The sequence below is a fragment of the Bubalus kerabau genome, chromosome 12 (assembly GCF_029407905.1).
Source record: "Bubalus kerabau isolate K-KA32 ecotype Philippines breed swamp buffalo chromosome 12, PCC_UOA_SB_1v2, whole genome shotgun sequence".
Taxonomy (NCBI): Eukaryota; Metazoa; Chordata; class Mammalia; order Artiodactyla; family Bovidae; genus Bubalus; species Bubalus kerabau.
In genome coordinates this window covers 54,430,262-54,449,016 of record NC_073635.1, presented here as the reverse complement: position 1 = coordinate 54,449,016, position 18,755 = coordinate 54,430,262, and the positions used below count along the sequence as shown (strand labels likewise).

General features: G+C 37.2%; 1 long non-coding RNA gene across 1 annotated transcript in view; it reads right to left on the bottom strand.

Moving 5' to 3' along the window:
* Positions 1 to 15,455: 15,455 nt before the first annotated feature.
* The window catches only part of LOC129624148 (uncharacterized), a 109,394-nt gene continuing 106,094 nt past the window's right edge, over positions 15,456 to 18,755 (bottom strand). Inside the window, exons 3-4 of the long non-coding RNA XR_008700780.1 lie at positions 16,797 to 16,899; positions 15,456 to 15,827 (exon numbers count right to left, since the gene is read on the bottom strand). This is a non-coding gene — a long non-coding RNA (uncharacterized LOC129624148). The remainder of the gene's footprint in view (positions 15,828 to 16,796; positions 16,900 to 18,755) is intronic.

The window sequence follows — 18,755 nt, the reverse complement described above, 5'->3', positions numbered from 1 at the left end:
GATGTCCATCAGCAGACGAATAGATAAGAAAGCTGTGGTACATATACACAATGCAATATTACTCAGCTATTAAAAAGAATGCATTTGAATCAGTTCTAATGAGGTGGATGAAACTGGAGCCTATCATACAGAGTGAAGTAAGTCAGAAAGAAAAACACCAATACAGTATATTAATGCATATATATGGAATTTAGAAAGATGGTAATGATGACCCTGTATGTGAGAAAGCAAAAGAGACACAGATGTAAAGAACAGACTTTTGGACTCTGTGGGAGAAGGCGAGAGTGGGATGATTTGAGAGAATAGCATTGAAAAATGTATAATATGTGAAATAGATCACCAGTCCAGGTTTGATGCACGAGACAGGGCACTCAGGGCTGGTGCACTGGGATGACCCTGAGGGATGGGATGGGGAGAGAGGAGGAAAGGGGGTTCAGGATAGGGGACACATGTACACCCATGGACGATTCATGTCAATGTATGGCAAAAACCACTACAATATTGTAAAGTAATTAGCCTCCAATTTAAATTAATTTATTTTTAAAAATCAGTGGGAGAAATAGAAATTTAAAGCTTATCTGCAAGATTGAATAAACGAGATCAAGATCTGAGGTCAAAGCAAAGAGAATCCAAGATTGATGCATACATAGGGTTTGGTATACTATTCTTTCCACTTTTGTTTGCTTAGAATTTTCTTAAAGAAAATGTTAAAGATAGAGAGAAATCCAGGTCAAAAACACAAGAGATGGAGATCAACTTGCTTAATCAATCTGGCCAACGAAAGAGAGGCAAAATGATTGACAGAGGCAGAATCGAGAGATAAGAATGTCAGTTCTGGAGACAAGCTCCTGGGTTTGAACACCAGCTGCACATGATCTTGGAAGGTTTATTTGACCCCTCTGCACCTCAGTTTTCTTATCTGCAAAATGATAATAATAATTTCCTTCGCTCTGAAGTGAGAATTAAATGAGGTGAATTTACCACAGTATCTGGCACATAATAAAACATTATGAAACAGCTATTATTGTATTACATAATATTATTTATTAATAATAGCTAACAAATAGCTGAATTTATAATAATCACATAGTATAATTAAAGTAATAATATTTATTAATTATACTGAATTAATATTCTAGTCCAACAGACTGAAATAAGGTGAAACCAAAAAGGAAGACTATAGAGGAAAGTGTGATCAAGAATGTATGTCCGCAGAGTGAAGTAAGCCAGAAAGAAAAACACCAATACAGTATACTAACACATATATATAGAATTTAGAAAGATAGTGACAATAACCCTGTATATGAGACAGCAAAAGAGACACTGATGTATAGAACTGTCTTTTGGACTCTGTGGGAGAGGGAGAGGGTGGGATGATTTGGGAGAATGGCATTGAAACATGTATAATATCATGTATGAAATGAGTCGCCAGTCCAGGTTTGATGCACGGTACTGGATGCTTGGGGCTGGTGCACTGGGACGACCCAGAGGGATGGTATGGGGAGGGAGGAGGGAGGAGGGTTCAGGATGGGGAACATATGTATACCTGTGGTGGATTCATTTTGATATATGGCAAAACCAATACAATATTGTAAAGTTAAAAAATAAAATAAATAAATAAAAAGTAAAAAAAAAAAAAAAAAAAGAATGTATGTCCGTATCATGTTTCATCTGTCCATCAATCTACTATTAACTTACTTCATCTTTATTATTTACTATTCGGACACAACTTTAATATCTTTTCACTCCCATCTGACCTTAGATCTCAGATTAACCCCAATAGGTCTAATCCAGCTACTTCCTCCCAGGATCTAGCTAAATTTAGCTAATGTCTTAATGACAAGCCCTGGTGACTTTACTGTACCTCCACCTTGTTAAAAGGCAGCTGGGTGCATTTTGATCAACAGGGAATCCCTAGGACCCCAAAGCCACAGTAGATCAGTAGAGATGTATCACATCTCACAGTATCAGTAGAGAGGCTGATAGAGTTGGGTGAGACCATCTCAAATAATTATAGCTCTTAGAAGCCAGACACCAGCCAGGTCTTTGTGATTCAGCTTCATTCCCAGAGCTTAGCACAGTGTCTACACTCAGTAGATGTTTAACAAGTTAGTTGAACAAGTGACTAAATGAATGAATGAATGAATTTGCACTGAGGCTCCACAGTAAAGGAGTAGGAATCTGGCTTCCCCAACATTTTCATCCTGAATGGATTTGAAATTCCAAGTGTGATTTTATTGCAGGAGAATTCAATGAAAATCCATCAGTGGACTAGTGACTGCACAGGTGGGAGGAAGGTGTGGAGGAGGGTGGGCCTTACCTGAAAGGTCCTCTCTGGAGATCCTTGAGGGCTGCTGTCACTGCTTCTGGGTGGCCAAGTAGTGTGGCCAGGGTTTGATCAACATTTCAGCTTCTGTTCTCCCCAACTTTTGTGTCTCAAACTTCCTCACCCCTGCATCAAGAGGTTGTTCTTGTTCAGTTGCTAAGTCAGGTCTGACTCTTTGTGACCCCACGAACTGCAGCACGCCAGGCTCCCCTGTTCCCTATCTCCCGGAGTTTGCTCAAAGTCAGGTCCATTGATTCACTGATGCTATCTAACCATCTCATCCTCTGCCACCCACTTTGGAAGTGCCTCCCCCTCCTCCTGCCTTCAATCTTTCCCAGCATCAGAGTCTTTTCCAAGGAGTCAGGTCTTCACATCAGGTGGCCAAAGTATTGGAGCTTCAGCATCAGTCCTTCCAATGAATATTCAGGCTTGATTTCCTTTAGGATTGACTGGTTGGATCTCCTTTCAGTCCAAGGGACTCTCAAGAGTCTTCTCCAACACCACAGTTCAAAAGCATCAATTCTTTGGCACTAAGCCCTTCTTTCTGGTTCAACTCTCATATCTATACATGGGGGATGGTTTTTCTATTCCATTTTAGTACCTACTCTCTGTAATGAACTATTTTTAAAGCAACAAATTCCACTTACTTTTAACCAGTGACATAATATATAATTTTTAATTCCTGACTTTTTACAGTCTTAACTTAATCTCATAATTTTATATTTTAGAGATTCACTGAATTTTCTTTTTATTTGCTAGGGCTTTCTAAATTTTATTTCCTTCTCTTGTTTTGGTTGGAGGTGGGGGGGTGGTTATCATTTATTTTTTGTTCTCAAATTATTCCTTGGTCTATAAAGGTTTTGGTATAGATATGTGCCAGGTACTATAAGAAATTACATTTTAAATTATCTGATTTTAGTCCATAATTCAACACCCATGTCACAGATATTATTATTCCCATTCTACAGATGACAAAAATAGGAAAACTAAGTGGTTTGTCCAAAAATATATAACTAGTAGAGTCAGGAATTTTAGTCCAGTTTCTGCTAAAAACATAGGCAGGTTCCTTTGAAATATCTGACATCACTGCAAACTAGAAATAGACTTGGAAGAAAAAAAATCCATCCTTTATATGAGATAACTCCTCGCATATAGAGATACATTTAGAAAAAGAAACCAAAATGTTTTTTTTTTTTTCGGTTTTATGGTTCTTCAAAGCAGGAACTGGGAGCGCAGAAGAGACAAAGAAAGGAATATTCAAAAGCCCCAAGCCAGAGCTGCTTGAAATTAGGAATCCCATGCCAGAATTTGAATCTTCAGTTCGCTTAGCAGTGACAGCTTTTATTTGAACCTGGTTGCTGTGTGTATTTTAGCATCCTTTTCTTTTTTTTTTTTTTTTTTTTTACCCTGAGAGCTCTCTGTCTCTCCTGATTCACAATGGCTCATTTTTTCTCATTTGCAACAGAGACAGAGAAGTAGCTGTCAGAGAAATGGGAGAACTGCAACACGGAGCCTGCAGGTCCGACAAGAGAGCAGTGAGGACCAGTACAGAAGATGCTCCAAACAGGAAGTGCGTCCCAAGCTTTCTGGAGCTCCAGGGAGCCTGGGGCCGGCAGCCAGGCATTCGAGTCTTAAATTCTGATTGTCAAAGGCTATTGTCAATGGTATGACAATCTATAGAAAACCAAACATTCACACTCTTTGGCCTGTTCCCTCAATTTTTTGTATTTTTTACTTTATAATAAAGTCATGTAATCCATAGTCTAACTGTGAACCCTGATAACCAATACACATTTATTGTATTACATCTTCAGCTCTTAATTATTCCCAGTATAAATGATCTTCATCTAATGACCATTTAGTACCAAAGCCAGATTGAAACTTTCTCAACTACGATCATCACTGACCAACCACCTAGGTGGTGTTTGGTCAGTCGTCTTAGCTGCTGACTAACTAGAAATTGTATCGCTGAGGCCATTTTTTACAAAGGACAAGGATTTGGCCCCTCAAAACAGGCAGATAAAAAACAGATGGATTTTTATCTATTCATTCAAAGTGGGAAGGAGGGGCCAAGTGATTTGTGTGTTTTGTGTCTCTCTATTGCAGGACAATAAACTGATTGAGAGGGGGTTTTTTTAGGAAAAGAAAAGCAGACTCCAAACTAATTCAGCAACCATCCCTCTGTATGCCAGCTGACCTCGATGGAGATTTAGTGCTAGATTTAAAAGGCTTTGTTTACAGACAATTAAAAACCACATAAATTTCAATTGTCAAACAAGAAATGGTTTCCAAAGCCTCTGACAGCCCAGCCGCCCCTCCCCAGCCCTGCCTGTGCAGGAAAGACCCAGAGGCAAATACAAAGCCACTAAACCAAATGCCTGTGGAGTTTGCCAGGAAGCCAGCCCCTGCTGCTTCTGCTGCTTGCTACTGCTGTGGAAAAAACACAATCTTACACAGCTTCTAATGAAGGTTCTTTGAGGGCTCATCAAACAGTGAGAACGAACCTGACCACCAAGGAGGAAGCGCCTGCACAAAAGTCTTCCACCAAGGATGGAATTACTGCAATTAGGCCTTTAGGCAATCAATATGTTTAAATCTTTTGTGTGCACCCTATTTTTCCCATCAAAGGAATTCGATTTAAAGATTAAAAAGTGACACTGATACAGATGAGTGGAGGATTTAAAGCCTGAAATATTCATTCCCATTTTTTTTCTTTTCTGTGTATTGCACTTGTTCTTATCGGCTGTCGGGCAAACGGACATGAGCTTCAGAAAAGAGCAGCTCCGAGGAAAACAAACAAACAACCCAACACTCTTGCATGTTTGCATCAATATTTGGTGCTGATGTTGATAAATAAGTAATGATGTGTAGGTGTTGATAACATTTATCCACGTCTCTGATTGGTTCTGACACAGGTGCTCCGTGGAGGATGAGGTTTACAAGCCGAAAACGGTCAGGAGAAAGCCATGGTTTCGGGCTGTCCCTCACAGATGTGGGGATTCGCACCTGTGTTTGAAGTTGCTCTTTCATTTTGTTTCTCTGCAGAAAAGCCAGACGTGATGTTCAAACTGGGAGCACCTGTGTTTGGGGCCAACTTGGACTATTTTGTGGCCTGAAAGTGGTCTCTGAGATTCTTTACTTAAATAGAACACGAAATTTCTTTTTCTTGGGGTTTTGTAAGTGGGGATTAAAATTGTGAAAGCCCATATTAATGTCACTGTAGGACCAAGCACATGGGAATGGTACAGCTTGTTTACGTTCCTCAAGGACTTGAGTGATAAAACACAAATGCTATTAAAAATTGGATGAGAGCTGAAATCCTGCCCATTGATGGAAATCTTTGATTAAATCACAAGGCATTTTTTTTTTTTAATGTTAGTGATGTGACATTTAGGTACCAGGGTCAACTACTAATTTAATACATTCTTATTCTATTCTAAGTTAAAGGCAGAAATTGAACAGCATCTCTAACTAAATTAAAATTTGGAAGATTTTCTTCTCTCATAAACTGACAACAATATTGATAGATTCTTCACTCTCTGCTTAATTGGGTTAAGAACATTAAAAATTCTCCAGTTTAAAATAATAAGTCTTTTGCAACCGTAACTAATCTCTCATTCCCTAAGGTTTGGCCAGTGACAACTGGAGGCAAATCAAGAAGAATTTATCACTTAGAATCATGGCCACAAGTCTCATTAAAAACATTGCAGGGAGGACAATTAAATGGCGTGTTCAAATTCTTTGCATTTGGCATTGGTAAACCTGAAGGTGAAGATTTTGTAAATCTATGGTTTGTTTAATTTTTAGTCAAATTTATGATATATAAATTGTATTTTTAAATATATTGTTTCAATTTTTATTAAAGAACAAATGCAGAAGGTAATGATACATTTAGCTATCTTCAGAGAAATAACATACAGTCGTCTGACCAAAATCCCATCGATGGATTATGCTGGCAACATGAAATTAATCTGAAGAAACAGATTCATTATTTAGAGTTTAGATTTAAGAGCAGAGGGTGTCAATCAAGTAATAATGTGTTAAATAAATATTAGAGAATTAGTAGAATAAAGAGGTTATGCACATACAAATGTGATATTAGTAATAATTTCTAATCGATAACAACTCCCCACAAATATTTTTCTAAATTAACACTTTTTTATTTTTAATCAATTAGCTCAGGCTTTGATTTGAATTCTCCAGTCTCTGGCGTCAAGGAGATGCCTTTTCTTTTCTTTAAACAAAGGATTATTCTTCCTCAAAAGGGGTTTGTCTAGTTCTTTTATTGTTTTATATCACACAAGGGAAAAATGCTTTTGAGGCATCACTACTGAATTTAGCAGGGACGAGAGTTTACTGCTATATAATCATTAGTCAATGCACTAGCTGAAATCTTAAACAAAAGAAAACAAACTACAAACAGGCAAGCATCCCCTAAAGGCACATCAGAACACCAGAGAGGGGCCGCGTGGATTTCAAACAAGGTTGCCCAAGCATGTGCTAAATATTGCTGCTTTTGACTTTAAACGGCACACCAAGGAATACAGTTTCACCTTCTATTCTGAAATAATACTGAGAAGCAAGTGGGAAAGGAGATAAAGTGTTTAGCCAATGCACTTTACTCTGAATCTGTGGCTACTTTGTGAAAATTATATTTCAAACCCAATGAAAATCTCTCAGTAAAAGGGGTCTGATCATAGAGCCTTTTCTAAAACAACGCTTCAGTTGCTGGTGTCTTTCTGTCTTAGCCAGGCTTTGTTACTTCATGCCAACTACCACTGTATATAGTTACAGGTCTAAAATGTAGCTGTAAGCTGCTAGACATCTTGGGAAGGCATTTAAGCAAGGCTTCTTGCTTTCAAACAGATGATCATTTTCATATCGGGTTCTTAATGATGAGGATAAGTACTAAAATTTGTCTATCATAAACTCCTAAAGCAGGCTAATAAGAAAACACTGCTGTATGAAAACACACACAAAAAAGCATGAGCAAGAAAGAATACAAAGTAAGTTGTAATGCTGTTTTTAAAGAAAGGCAAAATGTATATGGAATACATTTCACAGATCAGGACCCATGTTTGCGGGCAAAAAACTGTGTGTGCTGCAACAAAAGTACTTCTGAAAACAAATGTTTTCACCTAAAATATTTCTTTAAATCATTATTCCACTCTCTGGTTTGTGTATGTATGTGTGTGTGTGTGGTTTGTCTTTTGAATTATTACAGTCATTTTGCAGTTTCACTGTTATTCAAACTTGCTGATTAAAATAAAGCTAAAGTTAACTTTATAATTAAAAGTCAGACTAGATTGGTTTCTAGTCAGCTTTTAACAGACTCTGTCAGGGCAGAGTATATTAATCAACAACAATAAGTGTTTTTGCTATATATATTCCCAAATCCTATACACACTTCTTAATTCTGGAATTGTTTCCCTGCTGGAAACAATTCTTACTTTTCAAAAATAGTTACAAGGAACTACAAGTCAGTGAGGTATCTTCCAGCTCATATGATATAAAATTCTAGATGACATTGATTTTTGTGGGTTCTGGTGCTATCTGATAATAACTTAATTGGCCAGAGAATAGAAGGAACTCAGTATCATTTAACTACACTCTGAAAACACCCAATCTAAAATTATTGACAAGATAAAATATCACTGAATATAACACTGAAAACTCAGAGATTTGATTTCCACTGTGACATATCTTGTCATCTTGTCTGGACTTAAGATTTTCTTCCTATTTTCACTTTCATAAAAATTACATTGAGGAGCCTAGAATACCACCAAAGGCTTATTTCCTTCTAGTTATGTCACATTGGAAACACGGACTGGAGACACTGCATGAAGTTCACGACTAGGAGTGGGATTAAACAAACTGAGATGTGGGAAAATAATTTTACTTAATTTATACTTCTCTTCCCCCCAAATTAAAAGTTAACTGATTAATTTTATAAGTTTATTAAAGAATTGCCCATTTCAGGTTTTATCAAGACCTGTGTCACCTCCATTAAACAGATATTTCTCGAAAGGAAGGGCTCAGATTCTCATCTCATCCCCAACCACGTCCCCTTTTTTCCTGCCCCCAATGTCTTGCTGGGCTCGATAAAGATTTCTTAAATGAGTGAATCAGTCAGAAGCTTAACAAATGTCCTGCCCAAGAAGAAATGGGAACCAAGAAACATAGATAAAATAATTGAAACTTCCAAAGACTCAGTTAGATTGCGGGAGAAGTATTTAAAACTTTATAGTCTATATTTTCCTGAAATAAATGGTACATGGAAGTTTCACACTTTAGAAAACATTGATATAAAATTATCTCACAAAATTTATTTTGAATAGAATCTCATAGGGTTTCATAAGTACAGATGTTAACTGAAAATGGTAACGATTATAGCAAACTAAAAAATAAAAATAATTATCAGAATCATGGCTTGCCAATTCTGTTTGGTTTTTCTTAGAGATCTTGGTGTGATTGTGTCTAAACATGCCCAGAATGTTGCTTGAAAAGTGGTCAAATACCACCTGGTACTTACCTACACCAGATAAATATTTCAATTCCCTTCCTGCCCCAAATTAGCCTTTCAATTCACAGAAAGAATTTTCTCCTAAGTGATGTGGATGGCCAAAACTCTGTTTTACCTGTGTATACCATGGTTCTCATAAAAGAGTTTTCATATATTTGATTCTATCTGAAAGCTACTCTTCATCACCAATTAAAATAGAACTTGTACAGATAAAATTAGAAATCAACTTTTTGGTCAATAATGTTTTTCTTGTATATGCCAAATGTCTTAGTTTTCAAAGTGTCCTTAGAAGACCATAAAAGTATTATTACAATGCTTGCAAATCTGGTTCTTTTTTTTTTATAAGTTAATGATGTGGGATGAGAGATATTTCATCTTTTATACAGTTATTTGACAGTGATGAATTTAATTCATTCTATCACATTGAATGATACATTTATATTCAGTATGTAGTTTAAAATTTCATAAATGATTAAAGTCCCTGTCGTTTTAATTATAATATGCAGAGAGCAGCCAGAACTTATTTGCAAAGAATAATGTACAAGTCAATAAATTTGGTGAGTACTCCTGACAACATATAAATAATGACTTTAGAAGTATAACTACCTGTATTTGAAAACTAAATAACAAAGGTCTGTGTTTGAGCTTTTATAAACTAGCTGATCTAGCTTTCTACAAAAGCTCTTTAGGGTTTTAATGTGCAGTATTAAATTGAAAACACAATAGTGCAATGACATTACATTAGTAGTGAACCAATTTCAACCTAGAATCCAGCTTGAAATAAATCAACCCTGGGCATGTCCCTACCCTGGACCTTGGTCACTAAGGATTTGGGGCATCCAGACTTTCCTTAGAATCCTTAAAGCCAAGAATTGCCTCCAAAAGATCCAATCTTCTCATCCAACTGGATGGCCCAGCACTCAGGACCACATTGACTCCATTACCATGACTCATCCATTTTGTGTGTGTGTGTGTGTGGGTGTGTGCTCAGTAGTGTCTGACTCTGTGCAACCCCATAAACTGTAGCTCACCAGTCTCCTCTGTCCATAGAGTTTTCCAGGCAAGACTACTAGAACAGGTTGCCATTTCCTACTCCAGGGGATCTTTCTGACCCAAGAGTCGAACCTGTGTCTCATGTGTCTCCTGCACTGGCAGGTGGGTTCTTTAGCACTAGCACCACCTGCAAAGTTATACACTGCCACTTACAGTTGGAGTTAATTCCATAAAGAAAAGCACCTACTTCACTCCGTTTATTCATTCACTTAGCCAATATTTACTTGCCAGACAGCCCTCTATCTTGGGACGTTAAAATAATGAACATGAAAGACAAGGTCTGGCCAGAACCAGATTAGCGTATATGGAGTAAGGAAGGAAAGAAATATGATGATCAGAGTATTACAGGTGCTATGGGTTACATAGAATTATAAGGCAGGACCCCATCTCTCTTGGACCTTATATTGCACTTATTTTTGTGCATTCCTCTCTACCTCTTCTTCAGCACAAGAAATTAAAAGTATACTGACAAAGCAGACAGGCCTTGCTTTGAGCCTTCTTTAGGTGCAGGAATAATTGTGAGATAGTCTAATTATTTTATGCCACCTAGTGATTCCAATGGGTAGAACGCCGTCCTCTCTTTGGGAGCTGTCTGAAGCCATTCTGTACCAAAGCTCTATTAGAGACTCAACCATTCATTTTACCCCCACAGTCTTAGCACAGGGAAAGCTGATCTTGGCCAAAAGACCTAGTGGCTCAATGTTCTTGCTAAGATTATGAGCCTAGTATCATCTTATGAAAAGATCAGAAGTGAGGTTGAAACTCATTCCTGATATAATAGCATGTCAAGACAAGCACAGTCACCACTCAAAGTCTATGCCAAGAACAGAAGACAGAAAAGAAGCTGAAATGCTAATATCATATCACATTTGCTTAACTTCAAACATCTGTGGCTGAATTCTGATTCCATACCAGGCAACACTTTTCAAGGTCATGGCTGCTCAGTGTATGGGAAGTTTTCTCTGTACTACAACTGTGGGTTTGTATTAATCGTTTTATTGCAGCTGGCTCTTTGGCTATGTGTGTTTCTCAGAAGAAAAGAAAGGATGAAAGGGGGCAAAGGAATAAGAAGAAAAAGAGAAAAGAAGGAAGGAGGGAGGGAGAGAAGAAATCACTCACAAATACAGACTCCAAACTTCCAACATGTGAAATTTACACACAGAGAGAAATTATTAACATGCTAGAGAAAAGAGGAACATATAAAGAGAGGGAAGTCTTGCTTGCGATGTTCCAACTAACAACGCCTATACCCGTTTGAATCCAGCTCTCTATTTTTCACCTCTTCTATCCTACCATGCCTCATCCCAACACTTCCACTCCCAGCACCACTAATGAAATTCAGTGGTGTGTTTCAGTTCCTTGTGCCTATCTTAGAACTGAAATGCAAAAATTAAACTCTTAGCCTCTGACCAAAATAGATGAGTGAGTCATCCTCCCTTAGCTGAGGATCTGGTAGAAACAATGACAGACCTTTAACTAGAGTATTGCTGGGGGTGACAACCTAATGAACCGCCACCTAGAATCTCTCAGGGTTAATAAGCCACCTGTCTTGAAAGTAGCAGTCATATTGGTCTTTGAAGCCTACCCCAATACTTAAACTCTTGATGAAGTTCTTACTGTGCCAAAGGAACTTACTAACAAAGCCACTGAGTCAATTTAACCCAGAGAAACTGGACCCAGCAGACTACGCTATCAGAGTTTTGTGTTGAGATAATTACTGCACTAAAGAGAGCATATGGGCTGTCAAAGCTGGCACATGGCCTGCACCAGCTGTTACCTGGGTGCTTTCGAAAACCTACTGAACAGCATTTTGGACACAGCACAGCTCTGTGTAAGTTTTCCAAGGCTTCTACTGGGAGTTCTTCATAATAAATTTATTTCCTGTATAAGGAGAATTGCACCCAGTAAGATAACTGGAACAAGCATGTTACATTTTTTCTGGCGGATAGAATATCACTGGATAAAAGGGGGAAACAAACTAGGGCACAAACAGTCATGAAGCCTGAAAAGCCTGGAAGAAGCAAAAACATTAACGAGACTAGGTCCTCCTGTCTTCAAAATGAAAAAAAAAAGGTCCATTGAACACATTGAGATTTTCCTGAAAAAACAATTGGTACCTAAGGTAATGCCTTTAAAACCTCCATCACAGTGTCTGGCACACAATAAAGGATAGCTGCTATTTATACTATTATTATACCATTAATCCTTACCTAGCAGATGCATTCAGGATTCCCAAGCTGCCATAAAGTAGACCATTCTTCTAGCATCGCTGCTAGAACTATTTTACCTTAGGAAAAGGTTTTTCCAAGAACAGCCATCAGGATGTCAGCCGATGAATGCCTCCCAAAGACCACAACTTTCATTTGCGTGTAGCACATTTTCTTCTAAAGGACTCCAAAACTTGACAATAGGCTTTGTGACTGACACTACTGAAAAATTCAGCCACTTCTGAAAGCACCACACAGCCTCAAACCACATGTGATGAAAAATCGGAAACTAAATCCAGGGGAAACAAAGGGCTAAAATAAGGTTTTTCACAATAGAAGTTGTCATACAAAAAGACTAATTTCAATAAATATAACCTCCAGATAAGACATTAATCATTGAGCTTTAACTCCAATAATAATGTTATCACACTTGTAACTTACATTAAACGTTCTTTTTCAAAAATCTTTTCTTTTTTTTTCCCTTCAAGAATGTTAGGAAGACTAATCTGGGGAAACCGCAGACTCACATTACTGAAAAGTCACTGAAATATTGATTTAATGTTAATATCCAAGCAGACGGTAAGCCTAAATTTTTACTTTTCAACCCAAACTTTGTCATCTCTTTGAAAACAGAATGAACATGACAGTCACAGCTTTCTTCCACCTGTTTGGGAAGGTAAGCCAGCTTCACTATAAGGAATGAATTTAAAGCCAAGTTTACTACAAAATGGGTCTTTTCTTTTGAATCAGACTCTCGATTAAGTGCATTTACTTTGAGAAAATACAAGACAGTTAAAGACGAGTTACCCTGCAGTCTCACACCCCATCTCTGGTGTCCTATTTTCTGAGGGACAGCAGATTTGGGTTTTCAGACAAAGAAAGGCATGTTTCCATGGAATGGGTGAACATCCAACTTGGAAAAATACAGTCATCAGATTTAAATTTTTAAAATGTGTGCCTTCAAAATGCTTAGGACATTTAGAAAATCTACTGCCTGACATGACGGTAAGTGCATCACCGCATTCTATTTTGCAAGCTTTAGCAAAAAAAAAAAAAAAAAAAATCCCCCAGAAGAATCTTAATTCTTATCTATGGAAAACATTAAACTGCTAAGCACTAACAACTGGAATTAGTCCTTAAATCTCTAATGAGAATAATAAAACATGAGTGCAGTTTGTGCTGTAACTTGATAAGGCCTGAATTTACTTGCTGTTAGGAAAAGTCACTGATCCAGCACTATGGCTTTTTACTCCCTAAGGTACAGAAACTGTATCTGTCCTCTCGGAACCTCCTCTGTGGTAAGCACTTCTTATCTGTGCTATCAAAGGACTGAGATAGCAGGGTAGTATCTAGTAACAGCAGTTTTATGAGATGATCCATTACTGATTTCAGTCAATCTCCAGCAGGTAGTCCTCCTTAACCCATTCAGAGCAGACCTGACCCACCACAGAGAACTTCAAACACTCCCCAGATACAGAAACTCGCCAGCAAGACACGAACAGCAAAACACTGTGTCCTCTAAACCAAGCATCTTTTAAAACACCTCACTGCTCTGAAAGACTGCAGAATGGAGGCTCCTGACCAAAATCAGAAACCCAGTTTTAGTTATCATGATCAATTCTGTGTTTGCTCTGTAGATATTCATAGCAGGAGCTTAATGAGCCTATTAGCAATTTGCTAAGACCCAACAACTTGCTGTGAGGAACTTGAAGATGCAATAACTTCCTCTTTCTACACATAGGGGATTTTGTTAAAGACACATTTGCTAGGAAACAAGCCCCCACTGTTGGTAGGCACAATTCAGCATAAATGTGAGGAATGTTTAAGAGCAAATTAAGCCCTGCATTTCAGGAATTAAGTTATCGAGGTTATCAGATGGGCATATGGTTTAGAGGTTCTAAATGAAAAATGTTCTTGAATAGCTTAACAGCTGGATAAATAAGTGCTAAAGATAGATTTCAGTCTTACTTGTTTGGTCAAATATTTTTCCCTACACATGTAGTTATAAAATAATAGATCTCAGTGTGTGAAGTGCCTTTAAATATTACCGATTTACCTCACTAGTTTTACAGAGAGAAAAAGGAGGCTCTGAGACATTCAATAACTTATCCAAGGTCACAACTAGATATTGACAGAATTGAAATCTCCTAACACTTGCTAATGCTTTTTCTTGTATACTTGCTGCTTTTAAACAGAAGTCTTTGTGAATATACATAACTCCACATACATATGAGATTTTAGCACTTTCTGGGGTTCACAACTAATTCAAGCTATGAACAAAAACAGTAGTCATGTATTAAATATTTAAGATTGGTTATGTTGACTTTTGGTTGATGTTTTATTTCCATATCAATTAGATTTGAATACATTCACCTTTTCACTCAGTATCAGGACTGTAAAGTGTCAATGTCAGATACATATAGAAAAAATAAAATCCAGCAACAACTTGGCCCAGTTTTGAACAGCATCCCTACCCCCCTGCACCATATAATGTTGCCGTCAAAAAATGGGGTAAATATTCCAACTTCTCCAATTGTTATTCAACTGTTATTCAATTGTTCGTTTTCAGACTCTGTGAACTCAAAGTTAGTGATGACATACTAGGTTGTCATTTCATTTTACAGCAATAGAAATTAATGAAACATGTAAGCCACAATGCTTCTCACAATTGCCTTGTCAAACAGAACCCTGCTTTTCGATCTTCTGAGACCAGCATTGAAACACATCTCATTAACGCAACTTTTTTAAAGTTTATTAAAGGTTCCACTAATTCATTGCATCTGGCCCACTACAGCACTAATAACTGATTTTTTTGTATTTTATTGTTTAGAAATGTGCTGATACTTAGATGCCAATGAACTGAAAAGAAAAATGCTCTTTACCAACTTTTCTGCTAGTTCCTTCTCCTCCACCTTCTCTTCCACCTCAGCTTCTGCTATTTGTGTCTCTTTCAGCTTCCAGACTCCTTCACCTGATGGTGTCCAATTGCTGAAGTGCAGACGACCACCTAGAAAACCACAATAATGGGCTCTCCCTCGAGAGAGCCACATGGGATTTTTGTTCCTTCCTTTCATGTCAAAACGGCATGCAGGATATTTTATGATTCATTTTTCTCTTTTTGATAAGATATGAAAGAAATATCAAAAGAAATTCAGAGATATTTCCATTTTCTCCGAATGAGATGAAGTACAAGGAGCTTCTATTTAAGAAACATGCTTTTATTTTTCCCCTGGCATTCTGGGTCCACAAAAAAAGAAAATTATTTTTACTGCTATTTTTGTTTGATGTCTGAAAACAAGATACGGTATCTTCTGCATTTTTACCCTTTCAAATTTAATCAGCTATCTTGGTAGATCTAATTAACATGAGAACTAATAACAGCAGACTAGCGATTGCAATTTCAGTAAACACCAATAACTATTTGCTTACCAAATAAATAAAACTCAAAAATGCAGCAGGAAGCACACAAAGACTAAAATCTTTTATGTGCCCCCAAATTAAAAGATATGATGCTCATGAATCATATAATACCCCACAATAACATTTTAATATCTTAGATATTTAGTTAATATGAAGCAAACATTTCTTCATGTAACATATGTAATTATCTAAATATTGTATGCAGAAACTGCAGGTTTGTAGAAACAGTCAAATAGCCTTCTTCCTTTGTGTTCCTTCACCCCATTTTCTAGCAAATCTTCCAACATCAAGGTTGTTCCTACGATTTAAGAGATGGGCATTTTTATATTTTGTGTGCCATAATCAAATCACTTTGTCACTTATCGCTTCGACATGCTTGGGTTTTTCAATGATTTTATGCATTCAGATTCCTGGATGTTTTAGCCATCTTATCAGACCTCGACTTTAAAGGAAACCAGGATCAATGGATTTAGTATCACATACACTATATTTATTCAGTGGCCTAAAGCTATCATTCTTCTCTCCTGTCTTAGCTTTGCAAGACTTAATTCTCTCATACAAGAAGAGGAGTCCCGTACTAATATTCTTAAGCCAAAATCACATCCAACTGTACAATTTTTCCCATCACTCTGGATGTGACTGTAAGCACATGCTGACGTGACCTTGTTAGGAAATGACCTATGGTCACATTTCAGAAAAGTTTGCTGTCAAACTACCTTTGGCCAATTTTACCGAGAAAAAAAATTCAGTCGGGGGTCAGGAGGACAATTTCAAGACGTTTTTATCAGACACCAATTCAATATTCCTCAGCATTTTACATTACAATCCCAGGAATTCAGAGGGCCTTTAAATAAATCTAAATAGAATGCACATTTTGGTTGTCTTTCTCAATTCAGTTATAATAGCACAGAGGAGAGGGCAGGCATTCCAGCGCAATGAGGATATCTGTACAGCAAATATAAATTTTAAATAGATTTACTTTTGCTTCCTGTTTATACTACTTGTGGAAATTTGATTTGAATAAAAAATGTACTCCCCTCTTAGGTCTGAACCATTTCCCCCACCCTAAACAAGTATTATTCGTACATTCACACAGAAAGGAAGATAAGTAATAATACAGTGCAGGAGCCAAGTAAAATCTAGCTCAGTACAGACAGCGTAATAATGATGTCATTAAGACTCCTGGCTGAATGGGATTCAGACAGAACTGTTGTATAGCTGCAGACATAAATCTGAAAGAACTTTTTGGCTACATTCTCAGACTTACCTTGAGAGATATTTAGGAGCTCCAACAAAATGAGTTGAGAGAAATGCACTCAAAAGAAGGTGAGCAGCTGCAGACAGATGTAGGCCCCTGTCGCTGTAGCCTTCTGAGATACAGGAGGAAACAGTTTGTTAAATGGATAAGGACAGAGGAAACAGTCTGAAGGAGAAGAAAACAGAAAACAAATAAAGCTTAATTCTAGCACAAATAAATGAGAGAAAGGCAATTGTGGGGCTGCTTGAAGCCTTTTTGCCTAGCTGAATGAAAGCAATCCCTAAGACTGAATGGGTAATGAGATCCTGGCTCCTGAGATTTTAGCTTTCTTAATCATGTTCATAATTAATTCAAGAACATTGATAATTTCATTACATTCTTTTTGTCTTATCAATAAATGATGTGCCTGCACTTTTGGTCCTGTGTACAGGGAGAGGAGAGATGCTTTGGGTAATACTGCAGTAGGAATAGTGGATATATATGATCCAAAAAGGTGAAGTGGTAATTATTATCCTTGACCAGCCTTCTATTATCAGAACACGATGACAAGCAGCCACAAATAATTAATAAGCTTTTTATGCAGAAATGCAAAGCCTTTGAAGAAAAATATGCTGCAAGTAGAATTCCTTACCGAAGATTATGTACATAGCACAACACGCCTCTCCCGAGAAACAGTTGGAATGGTACTCGTTAAAAAGCCTGCCTCACAAATACCAGAAGAAAATCAATAACTTGGTTTTAAAATATGATTTTTAACAAACTTTTCTTTGTCTTAATGTTTTATTAAAAAAAAAAAAAATCTGTGTCCTTCAGTCATCTTCCTGAAGTCCTTTCCAGGATCGACCTACAAAGATGTTAAACTGAACTACCCACTAAGAAAAACCTTTTTCAAACCAAGACAGAAAGACTCTGTCATTAACTGTCAGTCATCATCAAAGGGACCCTTTTTTCCTCTCCGGTTTTCTATTCACCCCCATGTAAATTTTCACAAAGCCATCACTCATTAGCTTCACAGTCCGTGTTCAAGGCTTGGGAGGGAATGTTTAATGCCACTTAATCGCACAAAACAGAAAGGTGGTTTTGCCTCCCAAACAGTTTTAGATAATTAACGCCAAATTAAAAACTGGTCAGTGAGGGAGAGCTGCAAATAGGAGCATTCTCTGATTGTTAACAAGAATAACATCTCAGCTTTCAATATATAGTGTGCTGCTGCAAATAAACCATGCCCAATGTGCACAAAAGTGATGTACTGGCTAACATTATTTTTAAGTAGACCAATATGGCTGGATAAAATTTCAGCAGTGAAAACCATTCCATAAAAATGTCTCTGAACTGACTGTGCTATTAAAGATAAAAACAATTCAAAGGATGCTAAAATATATGCATGTTGGCACCTCAATCTGATTGCTAAACAAAACAGTCTTTGAGAAGACACTGCAGAATCACTTAGTAAAGCAAGCTGTTGCCTGTGACATTGATATATGGGACAGAGATGATGTATATACTAGGTGGCTTTATCAGTAAATCACTGACTCTATTTACTTCCCCAAGGAAAAAGACCTGTCCCTGAAAGAGAACTCTTTGTTAGAACCACCGGTAGGGGATTAATATTGGCAAAACATTCAATTTGGATAGAGTCCTACAGAAGATTCATAAAACAATAATTTAATAAGTTAACGGACAAAGATTTAGCATGTTGGCAGCCTACAACTGCCTGGAGAACATTAACTTTATTAATTTCATCGAATTATTTCTCTGTGAACTCAATTATATAGGTTCTAGCCACCAGCAATCTATTTCTCAACTAAAGGCAACAAATTTGAGATATCCTAAGTCTCTAAAAATGACTTCTCAATAACATGCAAATTTTCAGCACTGCACAGACCAATTGCTACATAAAAGGCTATGAGATGACAGTTAAATGTAAGCTTAGATGTCAATTTCCATATGTTCCACATATTTAAACAC